The sequence below is a fragment of the Pseudophryne corroboree genome, chromosome 1 (genome assembly GCF_028390025.1).
Source record: "Pseudophryne corroboree isolate aPseCor3 chromosome 1, aPseCor3.hap2, whole genome shotgun sequence".
NCBI classification, from domain to species: domain Eukaryota; kingdom Metazoa; phylum Chordata; class Amphibia; order Anura; family Myobatrachidae; genus Pseudophryne; species Pseudophryne corroboree.
The window spans coordinates 1,121,418,388-1,121,445,675 of record NC_086444.1 but is presented as its reverse complement, the minus strand read 5'-3'; the positions used below and the strand labels follow the sequence as shown (position 1 = coordinate 1,121,445,675).

The following is a 27,288-nucleotide window of genomic DNA, read 5'->3' as shown; positions in this document are numbered from 1 at the left end:
GACGCATCCTCGGTCGGAGTTGGGGCCGTTCTCTCTCAGTACGCCTCAGATAAGAAATTACATCCGTGTGGCTTTCACTCTCGTAAATTCTCTCCGGCTGAACGAAATTACACTATTGGAGACCAGGAACTCTTGGCAATTAAATCTGCCTTGGAAGAGTGGAGATATCTCTTAGAAGGGGCCAAACATGTGATTACCATTTACACTGATCACAAAAATTTGTTGTATATCAAAACCGCACAGTGCTTGAATCCTCGCCAAGCTAGATGGGCACTCTTCTTCACTCGATTTTCTTTTGTTATCAAGTACCGAGCCGGGACTTTAAATACTAAAGCGGATGCACTGTCCCGTTCACAAACTCCCACAGACGAAGAGGATTCTTTTGAGCGGAGTTTAATTCTGAATCCAATTTCTGTCTCCACTGCCTCAACTACTCCAGGTCCTCCTCCTGGAAGAATGTCCATACCAGCTAAATTCCGGTCGAGGATACTACAGTGGGCCCATATCTCCAAGTTTTCCAGTCATCCCGGCGCCCAGAAGATGTACAAGTTTCTGCAAAGATCTTACTGGTGGGACTCCATGAGGAAGGATGTACAGGATTACGTTAATTTTTGTCCACAGTGTACACAGCATAAATCTCCCCATCTACCTCCTGCTGGGTTACTTCGTCCTCTGCCCATTCCTATGAAACCGTGGACTCACATTTCCATGGACTTCGTCACCGACTTGCCCTATTCCAAAGGTTTCAACACTGTTTGGGTGATCGTCGACGGTTTTTCGAAGATGGCGCATTTCGTTCCTTTGACTGGTCTGCCGACAGCTCCTAAATTAGCTCTAATATTTGTCCGAGAACATTTTCGGTTGCATGGGTTGCCTCAAGAAATAGTCTCTGATCGAGGGGTACAGTTCACCGCAAGGTTTTGGAAAGCTCTCTGCTTGGCCTTACAAATTAAACTTAAGTTTTCATCCGCTCATCACCCCCAAACTAATGGGCAAACGGAACGAGTCAATCAAGACTTGGAGACTTTCCTCCGCCTGTATCTATCCCCTTCACAGGACAACTGGGTAGAGTTATTGCCTTGGGCAAAGTTTGCACATAACCATTCATTTCATTCCTCCACTGGCGAATCTCCGTTCTTCATCAACTATGGCTTCCACCCACAAATTCCGGAATTACCAATTCTTCCAACAGGAGAGGTTCCAGCTGTGACTTCCACTCTACTACACTTCAGACAAATTTGGAGTAAGGTTCATGCTAGTCTTAAAAAGGTTTCTGTCCGATACAAGTTCTTCGCGGACAAGAAACGGCGAGCCGCTCCTCCAATACAAGGTTGGAGACAGGGTATGGCTCTCCACACGTAACCTCCGGCTAAAGGTACCCACCATGAAGTTCGCCCCAAGGTTCATCGGTCCATACCCTGTGCTACAAATCCTGAATCCTGTGGTCTGCAAGTTGGGTTTACCTTCCCATCTACGCATACCAAATGCCTTTCATGTTTCTCTCCTTCGTCCTCTCTTCCTTAATCGTTTTCATTCTAAGCCCTCAAGCCCCACTACGGTAGAAACTGAAACTGGGACAGACTTCGAGATCAAAACTATTCTGGACTCTCGTTATCTTCATAAGAACCTGCAATATCTGGTAGAATGGATAGGTTATGGTCCTGAGGAGAGAAGTTGGATAGGAGCTTCTGAGGTCTCAGCTCCTCGACTAATCCGGATCTTCCCTGCCAAGCACCCTACGTAACCTGGGAAGTGTCCAGGGGCCACCCCTAGAGGAGGGGGTACTGTCACGCCGCCGCCCCGGGCCCCTTACTTACTTCTCCGGGCGCGCTGGTCCTCTCTGCGGCCGTCCTCGCTGGCGGCTCCCGGCTCCCATCGCTCGGCCCGGCGTCTGGGCGGGTGACGTCATCAGGCACTTCCCACCAACCAGCTGGTGGCGGGAAGTATAAATTCAGGCACCAGGCACTGCATCAGTGCCTGAGTATCATCAGTTCCCCAGGAGTGGTGATCGCCAGACTTCCGTGTCTCCCAGCACCTCCGTGCCTCCGAGCATCTCCGTGCCTCCAAGCACCTCCGTGCCTCCGAGCATCTCCGTGTCTCCGAGCATCTCCGTGCCTCCGAGCATCTCCGTTCCTCCAAGCACCCCCGTGCCTCCGAGCATCTCCGTGCCTCCAATCACCTCCGTGCCTCCGAGCATCTCTGTGCCTCCAAGCACCTCCGTGCCTCAAGCACCTCCGTGCCTCAGCCTCCAAGCACCTCCGTGCCTCCAAGCACCTCAGTGCCTCCAAGCGCCTTAGCGCCTCCAAGCACCTCAGTGCCTCCAAGCGCCTCAGTGCCTCCAAGCACCTCAGTGCCTCCAAGCGCCTTAGCGCCTCCAAGCACCTCAGTGCCTCCAAGCGCCTTAGCGCCTCCAAGCACCTCAGTGTCTCCACGCGCCTCAGCGCCTCCAAGCACCTCGGTGTCTCCAAGCGCTTCAGCGCCTCCCTGCACCTCAGTGCCTCCAAGCACTTCAGCGCCTACAAACATTTCAGTGTCTCCAAGCCCCAGCGCACGTAAGCGCAGTTGTGCCTCCAGCACCTGGTATTCTTCTCTGATTCACCAGCACCTTTCAAGTTCTGTCTTTCAGGAGACCTTCAGCGTCCACGTGTGCCTCCTGTTTGCCGACCTGATCCTGCATGAGGAAAACTTACATTCGTCCATCTCTGCTGCGGCCCAGTTGCGGTTCCTCTTCCCGGTCACCGGAAGAAACCCCGAGTCCACAACACTCCCAAACCAGGTCAGTGATAACGGGGCAGTAATTGTACAATATATGGCCACTTTTAGGCTGTAAATTTACAGGTTCAGCGAGTTTCCAGTGATTTTGGCCTCCATATCCTTGAATGTAATAGATGATGATTTGGAGGCTGAGAAGCCAAGTTGCTGACGATGTGGAAAGCCACAAATCATCGATGATTTATGACCGATGTTGAATGCTTTTGCCATCGATGGGAGACAACCGTCACAGCACAGCATAAGTGAATATATATATATATATATATATATATATATATATATATATAGTAGACAGCATGGGCCGCACAACACTAAGAAATCTCCAAGAGGGTGCTCGGTCAAAGACTTTTCAATATAAATATCACCACATCATGAGGCTCCAGTTGGGGCTATGTTGTAGAAGAGACCAGCACTCCGGAACAGTCAAACAGTTTATGCCATTTATTGTGCAAATTCAGCAATTTATACCATCACAAGCGGGTTTATCTGTGCAAATTCAGCAGTTTGTAAACATGATTTAGATGTAATCGAGTATCTCACATATCCTGTGTATGCTGGGGATACGTATCCTACCCAGCCAAGTCTCCCAACAGCTGTTTCGGCTGTCGCCGTCGTCAGGGGAGCTCCTCTACAACATAGCCCCAACTGGAGCCTCATGATGTGGTGATATATATATATATATATATATTTTTTGGAAAAGTGCTGGGACAAGGAGCATAGCTCCACCCCCATCATCCGTGCAGCCCTACCCCTGGGCTGTGAATGGCCTGCGGGTCATTCACTGAAATAGCAGGGATAACCATCGGTTGGTGAAATAATTGATGGTCTCCCATAGCATAGTTGGTGATCATCGATAGCCACTCACAGTTTGCCATCGATGGCAAACAGACCGATGGCCATCCCTAGCCACAAATACACTGACTTCACTATGATTGGTTATAATACAATGCTTCTAACCAATAAGAGAGTAGCCAGTGTATCTGCATACAATGACTAGACTTAACCAGGCTTAACCTAGTCATTTGTGACAAGTGCTCCTCACAGCAGGGCAGAAGAGAGCCTTGCTGGGCCCAGGACAGGTACTTTTCACAGGGCGTGGCCTAATCACAGGAGGAGTGGCCATGCACCCTTTGAAGAAAATAGTGAAAACATTTTTCTTTAAGTACCTCCCTGGCAACACTGCAGCCCAGCACACACCAGCATGTGCCGTGCCGAGGAGAAGAGCTGCTGCTGCCTGTTAAGGAGGAGGGGACCCTGGGCCCCCACTAGACCCTCACTGGGCCCCTCCATCAGACCTGGGCCCGGGTAGTTTGTTGCCCGGGTAGTTTGGGCCCGGGTAGTTCATGGTGCTAGTCACGAGGCAATCTCGTGTTTTTTGTTTTGCCAAGTGTTTTATGTTTTGCCAAGCTTCAGGATTGCGTATTCTTCATGGACCATGGTAATATAGGTGAGTAGTAAACAAACTGTAAATGAGGATGTGTCAGGGTGTATCTACTTCACAGGTTCTCAAACTCGGTCCTCAAGACACCACACAGTGCATATTTTGCCGGTAAGCCAGCTGGTGCACAGGGGTTCACTACGGCTGGCCGGCGGTCGGGCTCCCGGCGACCAGCATCCCGGCGCCGGGAGCCCGACCGCCGGCTTACCGACAGCTTGGCGAGCGCAAATGAGCCCCTTGCGGGCTCGCTGCGCTCGCCACGCTACGGGCACGGTGGCGCGCTACGCGCGCCACACTATTTTATTCTCCCTCTATGGGGGTCGTGGACCCCCACGAGGGAAAATAATTGTCGGTATGCCGACTGTCGGGCTCCCGGCGCCGGTATACTGAGCGCCGGGAGCCCGACCGCCGGCAAACAGAAGACCACCCGGTGCACAGGTGTATTAATTACTCACTGACAAATTTCAAAAGGTCCACAGGTGTAGCTAATTATTTCACTTATGATTCTGTGAGGAGACCTGCAAAACATGCACCGTGTGGGGTCCTGAGGACCGAGTTTGAGAACCTATGATCTACTTTAATAAAATACTATTTCTACTGTGTGGGTGTCTTAAGTATTTATTTGTATAGTGAATGGCAAATGTCAGCAGGCCCTGGATACCAGAGCGTACTGGTATTTGTTGTTCTCCAAGTGCCAACATGCCCTAGCAGCCATTCATATTTCACATGACAGGGCATGCTGGGATCTGTAGTTTTCCAGTAAAAAAATACATATTTATGCTAATTGTTAACTAAACAACTTAGAAGTAAAAATAAAATCAATATTTAATAACCCCCCCCCTGTAAAAAGACACTTTTTTGTATCCCCCCACCCTGTAACCAATGTACTTTTTAATAATAATAATAATTATTATTATTATTATTATTATTATTATTTTACCCCCCCCCCCCCCCAGCACCATTTAACTTTATTTTGTGCCTCTCGCCCACCCCCACTAGGGATAGATCTCCCCTTCTACCCCCACGACCGTGGCCATATACACCTCCCCCCCTTTCCTCATGCAGAGTGTGAAGGAGCTCGTGTCAGGGAGGACTGACGATCAGTCCCCCAAGCTGCAGCTGAACTGTGCTAAATTTTTCTGTCTGCGTAATTTGACACTGGGAATATTTTCTATGTTTTCTTAAGCTAGCCATACACCAGGACGATATATTTCCAACCAGCCAACTAGTTGGCTGGTTGGAAAGATAATCTGGCAGTGTGTGGGAGCAAACGATTATCAGCCGTTTGCTCCCACACGCTAAAAAACGGTCAGAAACGATCTGACCAACTAGTTGGGAAAATCAAACCTGTTTGATTTTCCCAACCAGTCGTTCAGGTGTAGGGGAAAACTTCCCCCCAACTGAACGATAAGTAGGCGGACACTGGCTGCTAGTGTCCGCCTACTGTTGTCTCGTGCTGCAGGTGACCCTCTGTGCTCCATACCCCTCCGGCCACCTCACCGCCCCAGCCGCAGTGACCCGCCACTGCCCAGCCGCCAGTCCCACCGCAAATTAACCCCCCTCCGCCCGCCAGTCCCTTTCCTCCGCCGGCCGCCCCATCCATCCCGCCAGCCTCCCTCAGCCCTGCTCAGCCCGCCCAGCAGTAATTCCCCCCCCCCCCCGGCCGCCAGCCTCCCTTCGCACCGGCTCCCGCACCGCAAATTTACACCCCGCCCGCCAGCCTCCCTCCGCCTGCACCGGCTGCCACACCTGTAATTCACCGCCCGGCCGCCAGCCCGGCCGCCAGCCAGCCTCCCTCCCCCGCATTGGTAACTCACCGCCCGCCAGCCACCCTCCCACCCCCGCACCGCTAATCAGCCGCACCCCCGCACCGCTAATTCGCCGCACCCCCCCACCCGCACCGCTAATTCGCCGCACCCCCCCCCCCGCACCCGCACCGCTAATCAGCCGCAACCCCCCCCCCCCGCACCCGCACCGCTAATTCGCCGCAAACACCGCCAATTCGCCGCACCCGCACCGCTAATCAGCCGCACCCCCCCCCCCGCACCCACACCGCTAATCAGCCGCACTCCCCCCCCCCCCCCCCGCGCACCCGTACCGCTAATACGCCGCACCCCCCCCCCCGCACCGCTAATTTGCCGCCCCCCCCCCCCCCCGCACCGCTAATTCGCTGCACCCCCCCCCGCTACGGTAGCACATCACTGCTGCCGGGCTGCCGCTGTCACAGGACACCCAGCAGTGGCACCCCTCCCGCGATACCCCACGATCGCGGCACCCCCCGCACCCCACCCATGATTGCTGCACCCACGCACGCCACCCCCGATCACTGACACCCCACCTGCGGTTGCGGCACCCCCGCACCCCACCCGCGATCGCGGCACCCCCCGCAGCTTACCCGCAATCGCGGCACCCCCCGCAACTTACCCGCAATCATGGCACCCCCTGCAGTTTACCCACAATCGCGGCACCCCCCGCAACTTACCCGCAATCGCGGCACCCCCCCGCGATCGCGTCACCCCCCGCATATCACCCACGATCGCGGCACCCCCGCATATCACCCGCGATCTCGGCACCCCCCGCATATCATCCATGATCGCGGCACCCCCCGCATATCACCAGCGATCGGGGGACCTCTGCTCCCCTCCTGCAGTCACTGCCCCCCAAGATCGCGGCACCCCTTCTCCCTCACCACCACAAGGGCCAGCTCCAGCCCGCATCGGCTCCCGCACCGCTAATTCACCCCCCCCCCCCCCCCCCGCGGCCCCCCTCCGCCAGCCTTCTGTCACTTCAGACGCGCACGGAGACATCAGGTGAGTGCCACGGAGTGGCGCTTCCTGATTGGCTGAAGAGACACTTCTGTGACAGCTGTGACCGGGGTGTCTCTGCATTCGTGGAAAGGGTTCCCATGTGTAAACATGGGACCCCTTTTAGTCCGTTTGGTCCGGGTGTTCGGTTTGTTGTTTTGCCAAGTACGTGGATTATAATCTGGACCCTGGATCAGGTGAGTATAATTATCTTTTATTTTCAGGTACCCGTGGATTCTACTTGGAGAAGAGGACCGACTGCTTCGTGTCAACATAAGTAAGTATGTGTGTGTCGACATGTGTGAAATAAAGTTTTACTGTCACGATGTGTGTCTCCTGTTTTTATTTGGGTATTTTTTCCCCATTAGAACTACAGGTACCAGCGGGCCCGTTTTTCTCCCGCATGCTGGTACTTGTGGTTCTCCAAGTACCAGCTTGCGGGGGAGGCTTGCTGGGACTTGTAGTACTACTGGAAAAAACAATATTCTTTTAATTTTCTCAAGGCTATCAGCCCCCCATCCGCAGCCTTTGGATGGGGGGGACAGCCTCGGGCTTCACCCCCTGGCCCTTGGGTGGCCGAGGAGGGGGACCCCTTGATTGAAGGGGTCCCCACTCCCCCAGGGTACCCCGGCCAGGGGTGACTAGTTGGATATTTAATGCCACGGCCGCAGGGCACTGTATAAAAGTGACCCCCGGCTGTGGCATTATCTGTCCAGCTAGTGGAGCCCGATGCTGGTGTAAAAAATACGGGGGACCCCTACTCTTTTTGTCCCCCGTATTTTTTGCACCAGCAACAGGCGCAGAGCCCGGTGCTGGTTTTAAAAATACGGGGGATCCCCTGTCCGTTTTCCCCCCGCATTTTTAGAACCAGGACCGGCTCGAAGAGCCCGAGGCTGGTTATGCTTTGGAGGGGGGACCCCACGCAATTTTTTTTTCAGGTTTTTCCCATTCCATTTAAAAAAAATAATAATAATAATCTTTTTAAAAAATATATAAATAATACTTGTGCCTCCAAAAAAGACAAACCAAGTACCTAATCCCTTCTAATATAAATAGATATGCTATTACCCACCCAAAAAAACACCAAAAAAAAACATGTTTTTAAAAATTTTTATTAGATTCCGCCAGCAAAGTGTGGCGGATTGAAAATGACCGAAACCGAAACGTTAAGCTGTCAGAACAGGGTCACGTATGTTCTTGATTTTTGAAAAGTCCTAGAGTGCCGCCTATCGTTTGTGATATGTTTGCTTTTTGAAGCTCAGGAGGGCACCAGGCAAGCTGTACATTTTACTACATTGGGAGTGCCGAATATCTACATCTGGTATATATATATATATATATATATATATATATATATATATATATATATATATATATATATAATTTGCCTTGGCAGCCCAATCATGCTGGTATCCATAGTTCAGTATAAAAATAAGTAAATCTAATAAATGTATGGTGGTGAAAGAAAAGCCCAGTTTCACTGAAAAAAAAGACAATTCTGCATGTTTTGAAATGAAAAAAAACAAAACAAAACTGAAGAACTGTAGGAAGGCACTGTCCGCCTACTTCGGTGACTTCACAAGTTGGACAGAAGTTGGTAGGTTGGTTGGTCTGATGAAAAGTTGGTTAGATGTGTGGAGCACTGGTAAAAAGTTGGTTAGATGTGTGGGGCACTGTTTTAGTTGAACAGACAAGTTGGAAGTTTGGAGTGTTGGAGAAAAGTTGGTCTGATGTATGGCTAGCATTAGAATGCACAGTCCTGATGTACATAGATGGGGAGGGCTAGTGGGGAAGCACCTACTACCATCATTAACTTTTCACCCTGAGACAGCAGAAAAGTTTTCGAGAAACTGAGAAAGATTGATTTCATATAAGCTTCCTGGTCTTCAGTTAAAAAAGAATTGCAGTCCTGTGTAATAAAATGTGAAGAGCTAGACAATCTCCATTAAAGGACAAGTCTTCCCTATGTAACCCCATAAATGCCCTAGGGGCACCTGGTTACTACTCAGCAGTCATATGACATCTGAAGGAAGTTTTACTGAAGCGGGAGTATTTACTGTTGTGTGGAGCAGAGACCCAGGCACCAGGAACAAGTGCCACTGGGGAAATGGTGGGCTGCGATGATACAGACCTGCACAGATCTTTTAACAAATCATTTCTATTCATCTGTTAAAGCATATATAGGAGCTAGATGCATCATCGCTTGTAAAGTAATAAAATGGAGAGTGAAAAAGTACCAGCCAATCAGCTCCTAAGTGCCATGTCACAGGCTGTTTGAAAAATGGTAGTTAGGAGCTGATTGGCTGGTACTTTTTCACTCTCCATTTTATCACTTTACAAGCGATGATGCATCTACTACCAGTCCACCTGTTGGCAGAGCACACATGTTTGAGAAGACTGGGTATTATACATATAAAGCACCAAGATACAGTAACTCAGTCAGAAGGAGGAACACATTTTCCGATAGGAGTTCTACCAGGGCCGTAACTGAGGGTGTGCAAACAGCACTGTCACCCAGGTCACAGGATCCTTGGGGCATCACTGTCACTGCTACACAGAACCTGCATTTGGCTTTAGAGTGGATATTCAATTCTGAGAACCTGTGGCCTATAGAACCGTGAATACATTGGATGTTACATATTATGTGAACCACAATAATCTGTATCTTGGTGAATCAGTTGCAATTGTATTGGGATTTCTCCCTAACGATTTGACAACTGTACTCCGTAAATTAAATCCAGCCAGCAAACTAATTAACCACACCTTTTGGTTACAGCTAATTTATTCACTAGGATTTTTCATAGAAGATGGTACAAGGATGGCACAAGTATTCAACACTGACAGTCAAAGGTCAAGAGAAGTAGTGTTTTATGAAACCGCTTCAACTAAAGACAAGACGGGTACTACAACACCACAGAAATGTGTGCTGCTATTAGAGGTGTGCACCAGCCCAAATCTCAGGCTTTGTGTTTTGGTTTTGGATCTGTATCTCCTTCATGTTTTGGATCTTTTTGGATCTGTATTTTTTGTTTTAAAATCATAAAAACAGCTAAAATCACAGAATTTGGGGGTGTTTTTGTTCCTGCAGTATTATTACCCTCAATAACATTTCCACTCATTTCCAGTCGGATCTTGCAGGTTTTGAATTCCATATAAGGGAGCTGCATCCAGGACTCGGCACGTTGCACTCCCTTTGCCACAATGTCTGCAATAAAGTGGAAATATGTTGAATTAATACAATAATTAGTTGTGTATATTGGTTAAAAAAGCACTTACATGGTACTACATACCTTGCGTAAAGCTGGATGAAGCGGAACCTTCTCCAGGTCGAACATTACTTTGTCATTATGGTTGTTATGTCCGTGCAGGGAGCTTTTATTAGAATAACTTGTATAATATAGGTTGTATGCACTACACTCACATTTAGGCAATGTTAGGTCTTTAAGTTTAGAGCCTTATTTGTGATACTGCATGACTGTGGTATTTGTTGTCTCCTTACAGGAATCTACTTTGGGTTGGTATCAAAATACCAGAATCCCGAGAGCGGAATCCCAACACTCGGAATGCCAGTGAATTGCGGTGAGTATTTTAACTGTAACCAATCCCTACCGCAGCCAAACCTTTAACCGTCCTCTCCCGCAGCCAAACCTTTAACCGTCCTCTCCCGCAGCCAAACCTTTAACCGTCCCCTCCCGCAGCCAAACCTTTAACCGTCCCCTCCCGCAGCCTAACCCTAACCCTCCTCCTAGTGCCTAACCCTAAAACCAAACTTAACGCTAATACTCACTTTGGGCATCCATCGGCATTGTGAGCATTGGGATTCCGATTGCTGGGATCCTGACTACATCCTTCTACAGGGGAGTGAGTGGATGAAGGACAAGAATAATGATGGTGAGAACCATCTGTGACTGTTTGTCTCTTCCTGTCTATCTTCTTACTAATCGGACAGTGGACCTTGCACTCTAGTGCATAGGTTTTCAAACGTGGTCCTCAACTCACCCCAACGGTCCAGGTTTTAAGTATATCCATGCTTGGCCACAGGTGACTTAATTAGTACCTCAGTCAATTTGATTTAACCATCTGTGCTGAGCCATGGATTTACTTAAAATCTGGACCATTGGGGTGCCGTGAGGACTGGGTTTGAGAACCTCTGCTCTAGTGTAAGATTGAATCTTCACCTGGTGTGAGCACCCATATAAGGGGTCTGAGCCCAAAAGCGCCAGTGGTGTTCTTCATTTAAGCCTGAAATCACTATTTCTCTGACGTCCTAGTGGATGCTGGGACTCCGTAAGGACCATGGGGATATAGCGGCTCCGCAGGAGACAGGGCACAATAATAAAAGCTTTAGGATCAGGTGGTGTGCACTGGCTCCTCCCCCTATGACCCTCCTCCAAGCCTCAGTTAGATTTTTGTGCCCGACGAGAAGGGTGCAATCTAGGTGGCTCTCCTGAGCTGCTTAGAATAAAAGTTTAAGTTAGGTTTTTTATTTTCAGTGAGTCCTGCTGGCAACAGGCTCACTGCTACGAGGGACTTAGGGGAGAGAAGTAAACTCACCTGCGTGCAGGATGGATTTGCTTCTTAGGCTACTGGACACCATTAGCTCCAGAGGGATCGAACACAGGCCCAGCCATGGAGTCCGGTCCCGGAGCCGTGCCGCCGACCCCCCTTGCAGATGCCGAAGTTGAAGAGGTCCAGAAACAGGCGGCAGAAGACTTTCAGTCTTCATAAGGTAGCGCACAGCACTGCAGCTGTGCGCCATTGTTGTCAGCACACTTCACCAACAGTCACCAACTGTCACTGAGGGTGCAGGGCGCTGGGGGGGGCGCCCTGGGCAGCAATGTATAATACCTTTTTATGGCTAAAATACATCACATATAGCCCTTGAGGCTATATGGATGTATTTAACCCCTGCCAGATTTCACAAACTCCGGGAGAAGAGCCCGCCGAAAAGGGGGCGGGGCCTATTCTCCTCAGCACACGGCGCCATTTTCCTGCTCAGCTCTGCTGTGAGGAAGGCTCCCAGGCTCTCCCCTGCACTGCACTACAGAAACAGGGTTAAAACAGAGAGGGGGGGCACTTATTTGGCGATATGATTACATATATAAAAATGCTATAAGGGAAAACACTTGTATAAGGGGTTGTCCCTGTATAATTATAGCGTTTTTGGTGTGTGCTGGCAAACTCTCCCTCTGTCTCCCCAAAGGGCTAGTGGGGTCCTGTCCTCTATCAGAGCATTCCCTGTGTGTGTGCTGTGTGTCGGTACGTGTGTGTCGACATGTAGGAGGACGATGTTGGTGAGGAGGCGGAGCAAATTGCCTGTATTGGTGATGTCACTCTCTAGGGAGTCGACACTGGAATGGATGGCTTATTTAGGAATTACGTGATAATGTCAACACGCTGCAAGGTCGGTTGACGACATGAGACGGCCGGCAAACAAATTAGTACCTGTCCAGGCGTCTCAGACACCGTCAGGGGCTTGTAAAAACGCCCATTTACCTCAGTCGGTCGACACAGACACGGACACTGACTCCAGTGTCGACGGTGAAGAAACAAACGTATTTTCCTTTAGGGCCACACGTTTCATGTTAAGGGCAATGAAGGAGGTGTTACATATTTCTGATACTACAAGTACCACAAATAAGGGTATTATGTAGGGTGTGAATAAACTACTTGTAGTTTTTCCTGAATCAGATAAATTAAATGAAGTGTGTGATGATACGTGGGTTTCCTCCGATAGAAAATTATTGGCGGTATACCCTTTCCCGCCAGAAGTTAGGGCGAGTTGGGAAACACACCTTAGGGTGGATAAGGCGCTCACACGCTTATAAAAACAAGTGGCGTTACCGTCTCCAGATACGGCAGCCCTCAAGGAGCCAGCTGATAGGGAGCTGAAAAATATCCTGAAAGTATATACACACATACTGGTGTTATACTACGACCAGCAATCGCCTCAGCCTGGATGTGCAGCGCTGAGGGGGCTTGGTCGGATTTCCTGACTGAAAATATTGATACCCTTGACAGGGACAAGATTTTATTGACTATAGAGCATTTTAAGGATGCATTTCTATATATGCGAGATGCGCAGAGGGATATTTGCATTCTGGCATCAAGAGTAAATGTGATGTCCATATCTGCCAGACGAAGACACGACAGTGGTCAGGTGATGCAGATTCCAGACGGCACATGGAAGTATTGCCGTATAAAGGGGCGGTTCATCGGACCTTGTGGCCATGGCAACAGCTGAAAAATCCACCTTTTGTTACCCCAAGTCACATCTCAGCAGAAAAGGACACAGTCTTTTCAGTCTCAGTCCTTTCGTCCCCATAAGGGCAGGCGGGCAAAAGGGCCAGTCATATCTGCCCAGGGGTAGAGGAAAGGGAAGAAGACTGCAGCAGGCAGCCCATTCCCAGGAACAGAAGCCCTCCACAGCTTCTGCCAAGTCCGCAGCATGACGCTGGGGCCGTACAAGCGGACTCAGGTGCGGTAGGGGGTCATCTCAAGAGTTTCAGCACGCAGTGGGCTCACTCACAAGTGGACTCCTGGATCCTACACGTAGTATCCCTGGTGTACATTGGAAATTCGAGACGTCTCCCCCTCACAAGTTCCTGAAGTCTGCTTTACCAACGTCTCCCTCCGACAGGGAGGCAGTATTGGGGAACAATTCACAGGCTGTATTCCCAGCAGGTGATAATCAAAGTACCCCTTCTACAACAAGGGAAGGGGTATTATTCCACACTATATTGTGGTACTGAAGCCAGACGGCTCGGTGAGATCTGAAATATTTTGAACACTTACATACAAGCGTTCAAATCAAGATGGAGTCACTCAGAGCAGTGATAGCGAACCAGGAAGAAGGGGACGATATGGTGTCACTGGATATCAGGGACGCTTACCTACATGTCCAAATTTGCCCTTCTCACCAAGGGTACCTCAGGTTCGTGGTACAGAACTGTCACTATCAGTTCAGACGCTGCCGTTTGGATTGTCCACGGCACCCCGGGTCTTTACCAAGGTAATGGCCGAAATGATGATTCTTCTTAAAAGAAATATGGACGCTTTCCTGATAAGGGCAAGGTCCAGAGAACAGTTGGAGGTCGGAGTAGCACTATCTTAAGTAGTTCTACGACAGCACGAGTGGATTCTAAATATTCCAAAATCGCAGTTTTTTCCGACGACACGTCTACTGTTCCTAGGGATGATTCTGGACACAGTCCAGAAAAGGATGTTTTCTCCCGGAGAAGAAAGCCAGGGAGTTATCCGAGCTAGTCAGGAACCTCCTAAAACCAGGAAAAGTATCAGTGCATCATTGCACAAGGATCCTGTGAAAAATGGTGGTTTCTTACAAAGCGATCCCATTCGGTAGATTTCACGCAAGAACCTTTCCGTGGGATCTGCTGGAAAAATGGTCCGGATCGCATCTTCAGATGCATCAGCGGATAACCCTGTCTCCAAGGACAAGGGTGTTTCTTCTGCGGTGGCTGCAGAGTGTTCATCTATGAAAGGGCCGCAGATTCGGCATTCAGGACTGGGTCCTGGTGACCACGGATGCCAGCCTGAGTGGCTGGGGAGCAGTCACACAAGGAAAAAATTTCCAGAGAGTGTGATCAAGTCTGGAGACTTCTCTCCACATAAATATACTGGAGCTAAGGGCAATTTACAATGCTCTAAGCTTAGCAAGACCTCTGCTTCAAGGTCAGCCGGTATTGATCCAGTGGGACAACATCACGGCAGTCGCCCACGTAAACAGACAGGGCGGCACAAGAAGCAGGAGGGAAATGGCAGAAACTGCAAGGATTCTTCGCTGGGCGAAAAATCATGTGATAACACTCTCAGCAGTGTTCATTCCGGGAGTGGAAAACTGGGAAGCAGACTTCCTCAGCAGGCATGACCTCCACCCGGGAGAGTGGGGACTTCATCGGGAAGTCTTCCACATGATTGTAAACCGTTGGGAAAAACCAAAGGTGGACATGATGGCGTCCCGCCTGAACAAAAAACTAGACAGATATTGCGCCAGGTCAAGGGACCCTCAGGCAATAGCGGTGGACGCTCTGGTAACACTGTGGGTGTACCAGTCAGAGTATGTGTTCCCTCCTATGCCTCTCATACCAAAAGTACTGAGAATCATAAGAGGGAGATGAGTAAGAACGATACTGGTGGTTCCGGATTGGCCAAGAAGGACTTGGTACCCGAAACTTCAAGAGATGTTCACGGAAGACCCGTAGCCTCTACCTTTAAGAAAGGACCTGCTCCAGCAGGGGCCTTGTCTGTTCCAAGACTTACCGCGGCCGCGTTTGACGGCATGGCGGTTGAACGCCGGATCCTGAAAGGGCATTCCAGATGAAGTCATCCCTACCCTGGTCGAAGACAGGAAGGATGTAACCGCAAAACATTTTCACCGCATTTGGCGAAGATATGTTGCGTGGTGTGAGGCCAAGAAGGCCCCTACAGAGGAATTCCAACTGGGTCGTTTCCTACATTTCCTGAAAACAGGACTGTCTATGGGCCTAAAATTAGGGTCCATTAAGGTTCAAATTTCGGCCCTGTCGAATTTCTTCCAGAAAGAACTGGCTTTAGTGCCTGACGTTCAGATGTTTGTAAAAGGGGTACTGCATATACAGCCTCCTTTTGTGCCCCAGTGGCACCTTGGGATCTCAATGTTGTTTTGAGTTTCCTAAAGTCACATTGGTTTGAACCACTCACCACTGTGGACTTAAAATATCTCACATGGAAGGTGACGATGCTATTAGCCCTGGCTTCAGCCAGGCGTGTGTCAGAATTGGCGGCTTTATCATATATAAAGCCCTTACTTAATTTTTCATTCTGACAGGGCAGAATTGAGGACTCGTCCTCAATTTCTCCTTAGGGTGTTTTCTGTTTTTCACCTGAACCAACCTATTGTGGTACCTGCGGGTACTAGGGACTTGGAGGACTCCAAGTTACTTGACGTTGTCAGGGCCCTGAAAAATATGTTTCCAGGACGGCTGGAGTCAGAAAATCTGACTCGCTGTTTAGCCTGTATACACCCAACAAGATGGGTGCTCCTGCTTCTAAGCAGACGATTGCTCGCTGGATTTGTAATACAATTCAGTTTACACATTCTGTGGCAGGCCTTCCACAGCCAAAATCTGTAAAAGCCCATTCCAAAAGGAAGGGGGCTCATCTTGGGCGACTGCCCGAGGGGTCTCGGCTTTACAACTTTGCCGAGCAGTTACTTGGTCAGGGGCAAACACGTTTGCTAAATTCTACAAAATTGATACCCTGGCTGAGGAGGACATGGAGTTCTCTCATTCGGTGCTGCAGGGTCATCCGCACTCTCCCGCCCGTTTGGGAGCTTTGGTATAATCCCCATGGTCCTTACGGAGTCCCAGCATCCACTAGGACGTCAGAGAAAATAAGATTTTACTTACCGATAAATCTATTTCTCGTAGTCCGTAGTGGATGCTGGGCGCCCATCCCTTGTGCGGATTGTCTGCAATACTTGTACATAGTTATTGTTACAAAAATCGGGTTATTCTTGTTGTGAGCCGTCTTTTCAGAGGCTCCTTCGTTGTCATCATACTGTTAACTGGGTTCAGATCACAGGTTGTACGGTGTGATTGGTGTGGCTGGTATGAGTCTTACCCGGGATTCAATATCCTTCCTTATTATGCACGCTCGTCCGGGCACAGTATCCTAACTGAGGCTTGGAGGAGGGTCATAGGGGGAGGAGCCAGTGCACACCACCTGATCCTAAAGCTTTTATTATTGTGCCCTGTCTCCTGCGGAGCCGCTATATCCCCATGGTCCTTACGGAGTCCCAGCATCCACTACGGACTACGAGAAATAGATTTATCGGTAAGTAAAATCTTATTTTTTTTGGGGCAAGTTTTCAGATCTCAAGCATGACGTTCAACTTTGAAGAACAGTGCCCACATCTTTTTCTTCCATCTAGATCTCCTTCTTTATGTCCGAGCCCACTCCAGCCTGCATACCAAGACCATCCTTCACCCATATGGCCTGAAGGTGAGAGATTGCAAACCAGGCAGGTCATCGCCTACACCCCTTGAGCAAGGGGGGAGGGAGTTTATGAGAGTGCTCTGAGCTCTCTCTTCCAGTACAGGGTTCCTAGGGCTCTGTCCCATAGCGACGGAGATGTGCTGATGTCACAGAGGGCTCTGACCCAAAGCATGGCATGTCTGCCCATCTTTCGCCTCCATTCTCCATGAGACAAGGAAGTGTCCTTGGTGTCTCTTTGAGGGAGAATGTGCAAACATGTAATAGAGCCTGCTATTACCATTGTGTCACCACTGCAAGGCACTGCATACATTCCACTGTCACCACTGAGTGTATAGTATGTTCACTGCAGGTATGTGCTCCAGCTACCTCACACTACCTGCATTAACCCATTCCTGGCTGGATATAGAATGTTACACTTATATTCCTGCATTGTGTACCTGCTGCATTAATCCTCTGTTGACTTGCATCCTATATTCTACCCGATTAATAAACCAATCCCTGGTTAAGCTGTTCATTGTGTGGACTGACATCCATCACACACCACTGACACCTATATTGACACCTATAGGTCCTACAATAATTTCCACTTCTCTGCATCTATTGACCAACACATGGCAATATCAGTGCCTTAGCACTACAACAATTTATGTTCTATGCAGTCCTTAACACTGTGTATTATTAAAGATACTTCACTATTGTTTTTTTTTCTTTGTTTCAGAAATCCAAAACTCCAAAATAAGTGGTGTTATTTGAGAGCACTTCCTTCTTTCTTGTTAAAGGGTGTGAAATGCGGCAATTCTCAGATTGACATATCTCGAGAATTAGCCGTCGAGTTGTGACAGTGTTATTAGGGGAAAGGAGGATTCCTAAATATTTTAGTTGGGTAGGATTCCATAGGAACGGGAATGAGTTTTTAAGACCAGTCACCATGGAGTTAGAAGCCGAAATATTCATTGCTAACGATTTTGAATAATTTATTTTGAAATCAGATACTTGACTTCGGGGTCTATTTACTAAGCCTTGGATGGAGATAAAGTCGCTGGAGATAAAGTTCCAGCCAATCGGCTACTAACTGTCATTTTTCAAACACAGCCTGTGGCATAGCGGTTAGGAGCCAATTGGCTGGTACTTTATCTCCAGCGACTTTACATCCATCCAAGATTTACTAAGCCTTGGATGGAGATAAAGTTGCTGGAGATAAAGTACCAGCCAATCAGCTCCTAACTGTCATTTTTCAAACACAGCCTGTGACATGGCAGTTAGGAGCTGATTGGCTGGTACTTTATCTCCAGTGACTTTATCTGCATCCAAGGCTTAGTAAATAGACCTCTAAATCTATTAAATTTGTGCATGAGGTCAGGGAAAGAGGTCACTGGTGCAGTTATAGTAGAGAGAAGATAGTCCGCAAATAAAGCTAGCTTATACTCATGATCACCCAACTGTAAGCCTTTAATATTGTTGTTTTACTGAATTGCCCTCGCTAATTCCTCAATACACAAAACAAAGATAAGTGGGGACAGAGGGTATCCTTGTCGTGTGCCATTTTTAATCATAAAGGGATCAGATAAAGCTCCATTGACTTATACTCATGCTGAGGGGAGGCTATATAGAGCTAGAATTCTTTGGAGACAGTAGGGACTCAACCCTAGACGATGGAGAAGGCCCTCCATGATCTGCCAATTAATCCTATCGAAAGCCTTCTCATAGAAGTTTTTATTTATTTTAAATTGGCCAATAATGACATGTCATTTTTGGGATCAAAAAATTATAAGTGATGGAAATTGGGGTATAAGGTATGGAACAGGTATATTGGGGTGTTTTATGAGTGGTACAAGTGTTTTTAGGCTTGCAGGTGAGAGTAAACGGTCCGTTTCCACCATTATTTTAAAAAGTCCCCTAAAATCCCCCAAATATATACTTTTACCCATTTTTATGTACACCAAATTCAATGAGTGCATTTTTTTTGCATGAAAAAGTAGCTTTCTAACATTTTTAAAAAAATGTATGTAACAGCCATTTGACCTAATTTAATTACACTAATTTAATTACACCAAATAGTTTTATTATGGCCACTGATAGACTTCTATAATGTTTTTCTATATTAGAATTTTTATATTATATTTTCTATTTTGGGGGGTAAAGGCCGATTTCCCCACTTTTTCCTATACTTATCTAGGCTTTTTCTGGCTAGAATTATTGCGCGAATCCCATTATTGCCATTTTGGAATATGGTAGGTGTGATAAATGGGAACACGCAGATTGGCCGATTCCGGTTGGAATTCTTTCAATGGTGACAGAATCATATGCAGTGACAGAAGACGACATGTCAGTAATCGTTGGCAGGTCCTTCAGTCCGGACCAGGGCCAAAATGTACTAATATTCGTGTTTTAGCCGTTTTTAAGGGTATTTGAACTCGAATAGTATCGGGTGCATTTTACTGCAACTTTTTGAATCCTGATACGGTCAGTTACTAAGCTGTCCAGTTTCCACATTCGTTTTTTCCGATGTCGATGTGATTCGTAATGTCAGGCAGTGTTTTACGGGAGTGATGAGTAAAACACTGCCTGACAAAACACAAGGAATCCCGGCCGGATCTGTGAGATCCGTGCAGGGCTTCATTGTGCACCTTTTTTTAAAAAATTAAAGTGTTAAAAATCAAGAAAAAAATTGCGTGGGGTCCCCCCTCCTAAGCACAACCAGCCTCGGGCTCTTTCAGCCGGTCCTGGTTGCAAAAATATGGGGGAAAACTTGACAGGGGTTCCCCCATATTTTAACAACCAGCACCGGGCTCTGCGCCTGGTCCTGGTGCCAAAAATACGGGGGACAAAAAGCGTAGGGGTCCCTCGTATTTTTGGAACCAGCACCGGGCTCCACTAGTCAGAGAGATAATGCTACAGCCGGGGGACACTTTTATATAGGTCCCTGCGGCCCTGGCATTAAATCACTAACTAGTCACCCCTGGCCGGGGTACCCTGGCGGAGTGGGAACCCCTTAAATCAAGGGGTCCCCCCCTCCAGCCACCCAAGGGCCAGGGGTGAAGCCCGAGGCTGTCCCCCCCATCCAAGGGCTGCGGATGAGGGGCTGATAGCCTTGTGAAAAAAATAGAATATTGTTTTATAAAGCAGTACTACAAGTCCCAGCAAGCCTCCCCTGCAAGCTGGTACTTGGAGAACCACAAGTACCAGCATGCGGTGGAAAAACGGGCCCGCTGGTACCTGTAGTACTACTACAAAAAAATACCCAAATAAAAACAGAACTCACACACCTTGAAAGTACAACTTTATTACATACATGCACACCTACATTCACACATACTTACCTATGTTCACACGAGGGTCGGTCCACTTCTCCAAGTAGAATCCATGGGTTACCTGAAATTAAAATTATACTCACAAAAATCCAGTGTAGATCTGTCCTCTTCTGAGCTTGTAATCCACGTACTTGGCAAAAAAACAAACCGGAAACCCAACCACGCACTGAAAGGGGTCCCATGTTTACACATGGAACCCCTTTCCCCGACTGCCAGGACCCCCCCTTACTCCTGTCAAAGAGGGTCCCTTCAGCCAATCAGTGAGCGCCACGTCGTCGCACTCTCCTGATTGGATGTGTGCTCCTGTAGTGTCAGTCAGGCTGCGCACGGCAGAGATACAATGTTGCGCCTATGCGCTCCATTGTATCCAATGGTGGGAACTTTGCGGTCAGCGGTGAGGTTACTTTCGGTCAACCGCTGACCGCAAAGTTCCCACCATTGGATACAATAGAGCGCATAGGCGCAACATTGTATCTCTGCCGTGCTCAGCCTGACTGACAGCTCAGGAGCACACAGCTAATCAGGAGAGTGCCACGACGTGGCGCTCTTTGATTGGCTGAAGGAGTCACGGGGGGTCCCGGCAGTCGGGGAAAGAGGTCCCATGTGTAAACATGGGACCCCTTTCAGTGCGTGGTTCGGGTTTTTCGGTTTGTTTTTTTTGCCAAGTACGTGGATTACAAGCTCAAAAGAGGACAGATCTACACTGGATTTTTGTGAGCATAATTTTAATTTCAGGTAACCCATGGATTCTACTTGGAGAAGTGGACCGACCCTCGTGTGAACATAGGTAAGTATGTGTGAATGTAGGTGTGCATGTATGTAATAAATTTGTACATTCAAGGTGTGTGAGTTCTGTTTTTATTTGGGTATTTTTTTGTAGTAGTAATACAGGTACCAGCGGGCCCGTTTCTCCACCGCATGCTGGTACTTGTGGTTCTCCAAGTACCAGCTTGCGGGGGAGGCATGCTGGGACTTGTAGTACTGCTACAAAAAAACAATATTCTATTTTTTTCACAAGGCTATCAGCCCCCCATCCGCATCCCTTGGATGGGGGGGACAGCCTCGGGCTTCACCCCTGGCCCTTGGGTGGCTGGAGGGGGGGGGCTTTATTTAAGGGGTTCCTACTCCTCCAGGGTACCCCGGCCAGGGGTGACTAGTTAGTGATTTAATGCCAGGGCCGCAGGGACCTATATAAAAGTGTCCCCCCGGCTGTGGCTTAATCTCTCTGACTAGTGGAGCCCGGTGCTGGTTCCAAAAATACGGGGGACCCCTACGCTTTTTGTCACCAGGACCAGTCGCAGAGCCCGGTGCTGGTTGTTAAAATATGGGGGAACCCCTGTCAATTTTTTCCCCATATTTTTGCAACCAGGACCGGCTCAAAGAGCCCGAGGCTGGTTATGCTTAGAAGGGGGGACCCCACACAAATTTTTTTCCCAGTTTTTACAATAAACAGACCCTTTGCCATAGATAACCATGCACAGATCTCACTGATCCGTGCATGGTTATCCAAACTCGACTGGAAAAGGCAGGTCTATTTTTTTGCTGCTTTTTTTAAAGATTCGCAAAAAAATACACCCGCACTTGAGCACTCAGAGACTAACACCCAAATACGAATAAATAGTGAATACCCGTGTTGTAGGAAATAACAGCCACATTTGACCGATGGTCTATTCATTCGTATTTGTGTACTTTGCCGTTCAAACCATTACGAATGTCCCAAACACTGCCGAGATTTGTGCTTAGTGAATTCCCGTGTTGGGACTTAGAAAAAAAAACACAAATCGGACAAACTCGGATTTTTAGTAAATACTGGCCCAGATGTCAGTTTTCGCCCCTGACTGCCCTGCATCACCGCCAGCGGGTGGTTTTGGAAATCTGATCCTTTTCCTGGCAGCTCCAGTGGCGGTAGTAAATGTAGGAGGAGCTGTTGGCAGGTCACGTTCCTCTTGACTTAACAAGTGTCTCACCAGCAGGTCTTTGAACATCTGCAGACTTGTGTCTGCCGGAAAGAGAGATACAACGTAGGCTTTAAACCTAGGATCGAGCACGGTGGCCAAAATGTAGTGCTCTGATTTCAACAGATTGACCACCCATGAATCCTGGTTAAGCGAATGAAGGGCTCCATCCACAAGTCCCACATGCCTAGCGGAATCGCTCCGTTTTAGCTCCTCCTTCAATCTCTCCAGCTGCTTCTGCAAAAGCCTGATGAGGGGAATGACCTGGCTCAGGCTGGCAGTGTCTGAACTGACTTCACGTGTGGCAAGTTCAAAGGGTTGCAGAACCTTGCACAACGTTGAAATCATTCTCCACTGCGCTTGAGTCAGGTGCATTCCCCCTCCTTTGCCTATATCGTAGGCAGATGTGTAGACTTGAATGGCCTTTTGCTGCTCCTCCATCCTCTGAAGCATATAGAGGGTTGAATTCCACCTCATTACCACTTCTTGCTTCAGCTGATGGCGGGGCAGGTTCAGGAGTGTCTGTTGATGCTCCAGTCTTCGGCACGCGGTGGCTGAATGCCGAAAGTGACCCGCAATTCTTCGGGCCACCGACAGCATCTCTTGCACGCCCCTGTAATTTTTTTAAAAATTCTGCACCACCAAATTCATTGTATGTGCAAAACATGGGACATGCTGGAATTTGCCCACATGTAATGCACGCACAATATTGGTGGCATTGTCCGATATCACAAATCCCCAGGAGAGTCCAATTGGGGTAAGCCAATCTGGGATGATGTTCCTCAGTTTTTGTAAAAGGTTGTCAGCTGTGTGCCTCTTCTGGAAAGCGGTGATACAAAGCGTAGCCTGCCTAGGAACGAGTTGGCATTTGCGAGATGCTGCTACGGTTGCCGCCGCTGCTGTTGTTGCTCTGGGAGGCAATACATCTACCCAGTGGGCTGTCACAGTCATATAGTCCTGAGTGTGCCCTGCTTCACTTGTCCACATGTCCGTGGTTAACTGGACATTGGGTACAACTGCATTTTTTAGGACACTGGTGACTCTTTTTCTGACGTCTGTGTACATTCTTGGTATCGCCTGCCTTGAGAAGTGAAACCTAGATGGCATTTGGTACCGTGGACACACTATCTCAAGAAATTCTCAAAGTCCCTGTGAACTAACGGTGGATACCGGACGCACGCCTAACACCAACACAGCTGCCAAGGCCTGAGTTATCCGCTTTGCAACAGGATGACTGCTGTGATATTTCATCTTCCTCGCAAAGGACTGTTGGACACTCAATTGCTTACTGGAAGTAGTACAAGTGGTCTTCCGACTTCCCCTCTGGTATGACAATCGACTCCCAGCAGCAACAACAGCAGCGCCAGCAGCAGTAGGTGTTACACTCAAGGATCCATCGGAGGAATCCCAGTCAGGAGAGGACTCGTCAGACTTGCCAATGACATGGCCTGCAGGACTATTGGCGCTCCTGTCTAAGGAGGAAATTGACACTGAGGGAGTTGGTGGTGTGGTTTGCAGGAGCTTGGGTACAAGAGGCAGAAGGGATTTAGTTGTTAGTGGACTGCTTCCGCTGTCACCCAAAGTTTTTGAACTTGTCAATGACTTCTGATGAATGCGCTCCAGGTGACGTATAAGGGAGGATGTTCCTAGGTAGTTAGCATCCTTACCCCTACTTATTACAGCTTGACAAAGGCAACACACGGCTTGACACCTGTTGTCCGCATTTCTGTTAAAATAATTCCACACCGAAGAGGTGATTTTCTTTGTATTTTGACCAGGCATGTCAATGGCCATATTCATCCCACGGACAACAGGTGTCTCCCCGGGTGCCTGACTTAAACAAACCACCTCACCATCAGAATCCTCCTTGTCAATTTCCTCCTCAGCGCCAGCAACACCCATATCCTCATCCTGGTGTACTTCAACAGTGACATCTTCAATTTGACTATCAGGAACTGGACAGTGGGTGCTCCTTCCAGCACTTGCAGGGGGCGTGCAAATGGTGGAAGGAGCCACCTCTTCCCGTCCAGTGTTGGGAAGGTCAGGCATCGCAACCGACACAATTGGACTCTGCTTAGGGATTTGTGATTTAGAAGAACGCACAGTTCTTTGTTGTGCTTTTGCCAGCTTAACTCTTTTCATTTTTTCTAGTGGGAGGATGAGTGCTTCCATCCTCATGTGAAGCTGAACCACTAGCCATAAACATAGGCCAGGGCCTCAGCCGTTCCTTGCCACTCCGTATCGTAAATGGCATATTGGCAAGTTTACGCTTCTCAGACGCTTTTAATTTAGATTTTTGGGTCATTTTACTGAACTTTTGTTTTTTGGATTTTACATGCTCTCTACTATGACATTGAGCATCGGCCTTGGCAGACGGCGTTGATGGCATTGAATCGTCTCTGCTATAACTAGTGGCAGCAGCTTCAGCACGAGGTGGAATTGGATCTTGATCTTTCCCTATTTTACCCTCCACATTTTGTTCTCCATTTTTTAAAGTGTGGAATTATATGCCAGTAATATTATTTTATCAATAGCAATCGCCTACTGTACTGTACTACTATATATACTGGTGGTCACCAAAATGCTGCACTGTACTACTATATACTGCTCACAAAAATGCAGCACAGATATGGATACTAGAAGTGACACAGAGCTGCAAGATACAGCAATGGCCTACTGTACTGTACTACTATATATACTGGTGGTCACCAAAATGCTGCACTGTACTACTATATACTGCTCACAACAATGCAGCACAGATATGGATACTAGAAGTGACACAGAGCTGCAAGATACAGCAATGGCCTACTGTACTGTACTACTATATATACTGGTGGTCACAAAAATGCTGCACTGTACTACTATATGCTGCTCACAACAATGCAGCACAGATATGGATACTAGAAGTGACACAGCTGCAAGATACAGCAATGGCCTACTGTACTGTACTACTATATATACTGGTGGTCACCAAAATGCTGCACTGTACTACTATATACTGCTCACAACAATGCAGCACAGATATGGATACTAGAAGTGACACAGAGCTGCAAGATACAGCAATGGCCTACTGTACTGTACTACTATATATACTGGTGGTCACAAAAATGCTGCACTGTACTACTATATACTGCTCACAACAATGCAGCACAGATATGGATACTAGAAGTGACACAGAGCTGCAAGATACAGCAATGGCCTACTGTACTGTACTACTATATATACTAGTGGTCACCAAAATGCTGCACTGTACTACTATATAGTATAGTATATACTGGTCACACAACAATGCAGCAGATATTGAGCACTGATCAGGATACTAGAACTGAGCCTGACACGGAGCTGCAAGATACAGCAATGGCCTACTGTACTGTACTACTATAATATACTGGTGGTCACCACAATGCAGCACACTGAGCACAGATATTGAGCTTTTCAGGCAGAGAACGTAGCCACGTCCTCTCCGCTCAATCTACAATGCACGAGTAAAAATGGCGGCAACGCGCGGTTCTTTATATGGAATACGAATCTCGCGAGAATCCGACAGCGGGATGATGACGTTCGGCCTCGTTCGGGTTAACCGAGCAAAGGCGGGAAGATCCGAGGCTGCCTCGGACCCGTGTAAAACACGTGAAGTTCGGGGGGGTTCGGATCTCGACGAACCGAACCCGCTCATCTCTAGTTTATACATAATTATACTGTTTAATTTCCGCTAACAGTTTATGGACACAGAACTGCAGAAAGAAATGTTATAAAAGTCAGAAACCCAATGAGATAAAAACACAGCGCCTAGAGGAAATCACTGCTGCTGCCAATGCTTCACCCAAATTCAAAGTGATTACTTTGACTAACCAGAGCTATCAGACATGGAAATTCAAAGATGCTGCTAATAAGAGAATGGATGTAGATAAGTATACAAGATGCTAAGCCTAACCCAGTCACAGAGGAGTGGACTGCGAAAGACCAGAAAGCCAAGAGTACAATATCTCTCCGTGTAGATGATGATCAGATAGTACATATATGTAACAGTGTCACTGCATTAGAAATATAGGCTGTGCATGAGAGAGCTAATTTAAGCAATAAGCTGTATTTAATAAGAAAGTTGTACCAGACTAAACTGCTTAAAGGCCAGCACATGCATGAATATATAAAATGTACCCTAGAAATGGCAGAATATCTAAGCGATGTAGGAGGCAAAATAAAGCCTTTCATATAAAAGCCCTTTTACTCAGTGGTCCCCCAGCTATGATACAGCACTTGATGCAAGACCAGATGATGAACTGACATTGGAAACTTGAGGATGAATTCAATCACAATACAGAGAGTACAAATACGCATGAGACAGCATTTAGCATTCAGGACTGTATCATAACTCCCAACTTTAGAAAGTTGGGAAGAGGGACTCCTCAGATGGAGGTGCGTGCCCAAAATCAGGGAGTATGGCCTCGTGGAGTGTGCCGCGATTGAGTGCCTTGCCCCAGTTTTTGCCACTGTGGGCAGCTGGTATGCCCCCTGGCCATCTCTCCCAGTGAACAGATGCTGTGCCCATTCGCACAGTCTATTTACTGCTTCTCTGTTAAACAGAGCAGCAAGTGAGAGAGAGTCTCCCAACTGCCTTCCTCGACCACAGGACACTACAACCCGTGGGTGGGACAGTAGAACAGTCCCAGAAAAACAGGACTGTCCTGCCAAAATCGGGACAGTTGTGAGATATGCTGTATTAATAAAGCACTACTCAGAGATTAGAAACATGGTCTTGGTGTGCAAGAAATCTGGTCACTTATAAAGACAGATTGCAGTGTCTAGAAAGCCAGAATAAATCAGCTAAAGAAACAAGATGCAAAGCAAAAAGCAGAGTACTCTAAAGGAGCTAGAAATACGTAAAATGCTGAATGTGCTTTCAATACAAAAACAAGCACAGTGATAATGTTTGGTGTATTGACTCAGAGGGTGTGATATAACTTGTGGACCATCATCAAGTCAACATGAGATTTTCAAAAGGGTTGTACTGT

The 27,288-nt window shown here is 47.9% G+C and overlaps 1 long non-coding RNA gene across 1 annotated transcript in view; it reads right to left on the bottom strand.

The window, feature by feature from the left end:
- Positions 1-9,789: 9,789 nt before the first annotated feature.
- The window catches only part of LOC134997352 (uncharacterized), a 41,636-nt gene continuing 24,137 nt past the window's right edge, over positions 9,790-27,288 (bottom strand). The window contains exon 4 of the long non-coding RNA XR_010199926.1: positions 9,790-10,219. This is a non-coding gene — a long non-coding RNA (uncharacterized LOC134997352). The remainder of the gene's footprint in view (positions 10,220-27,288) is intronic.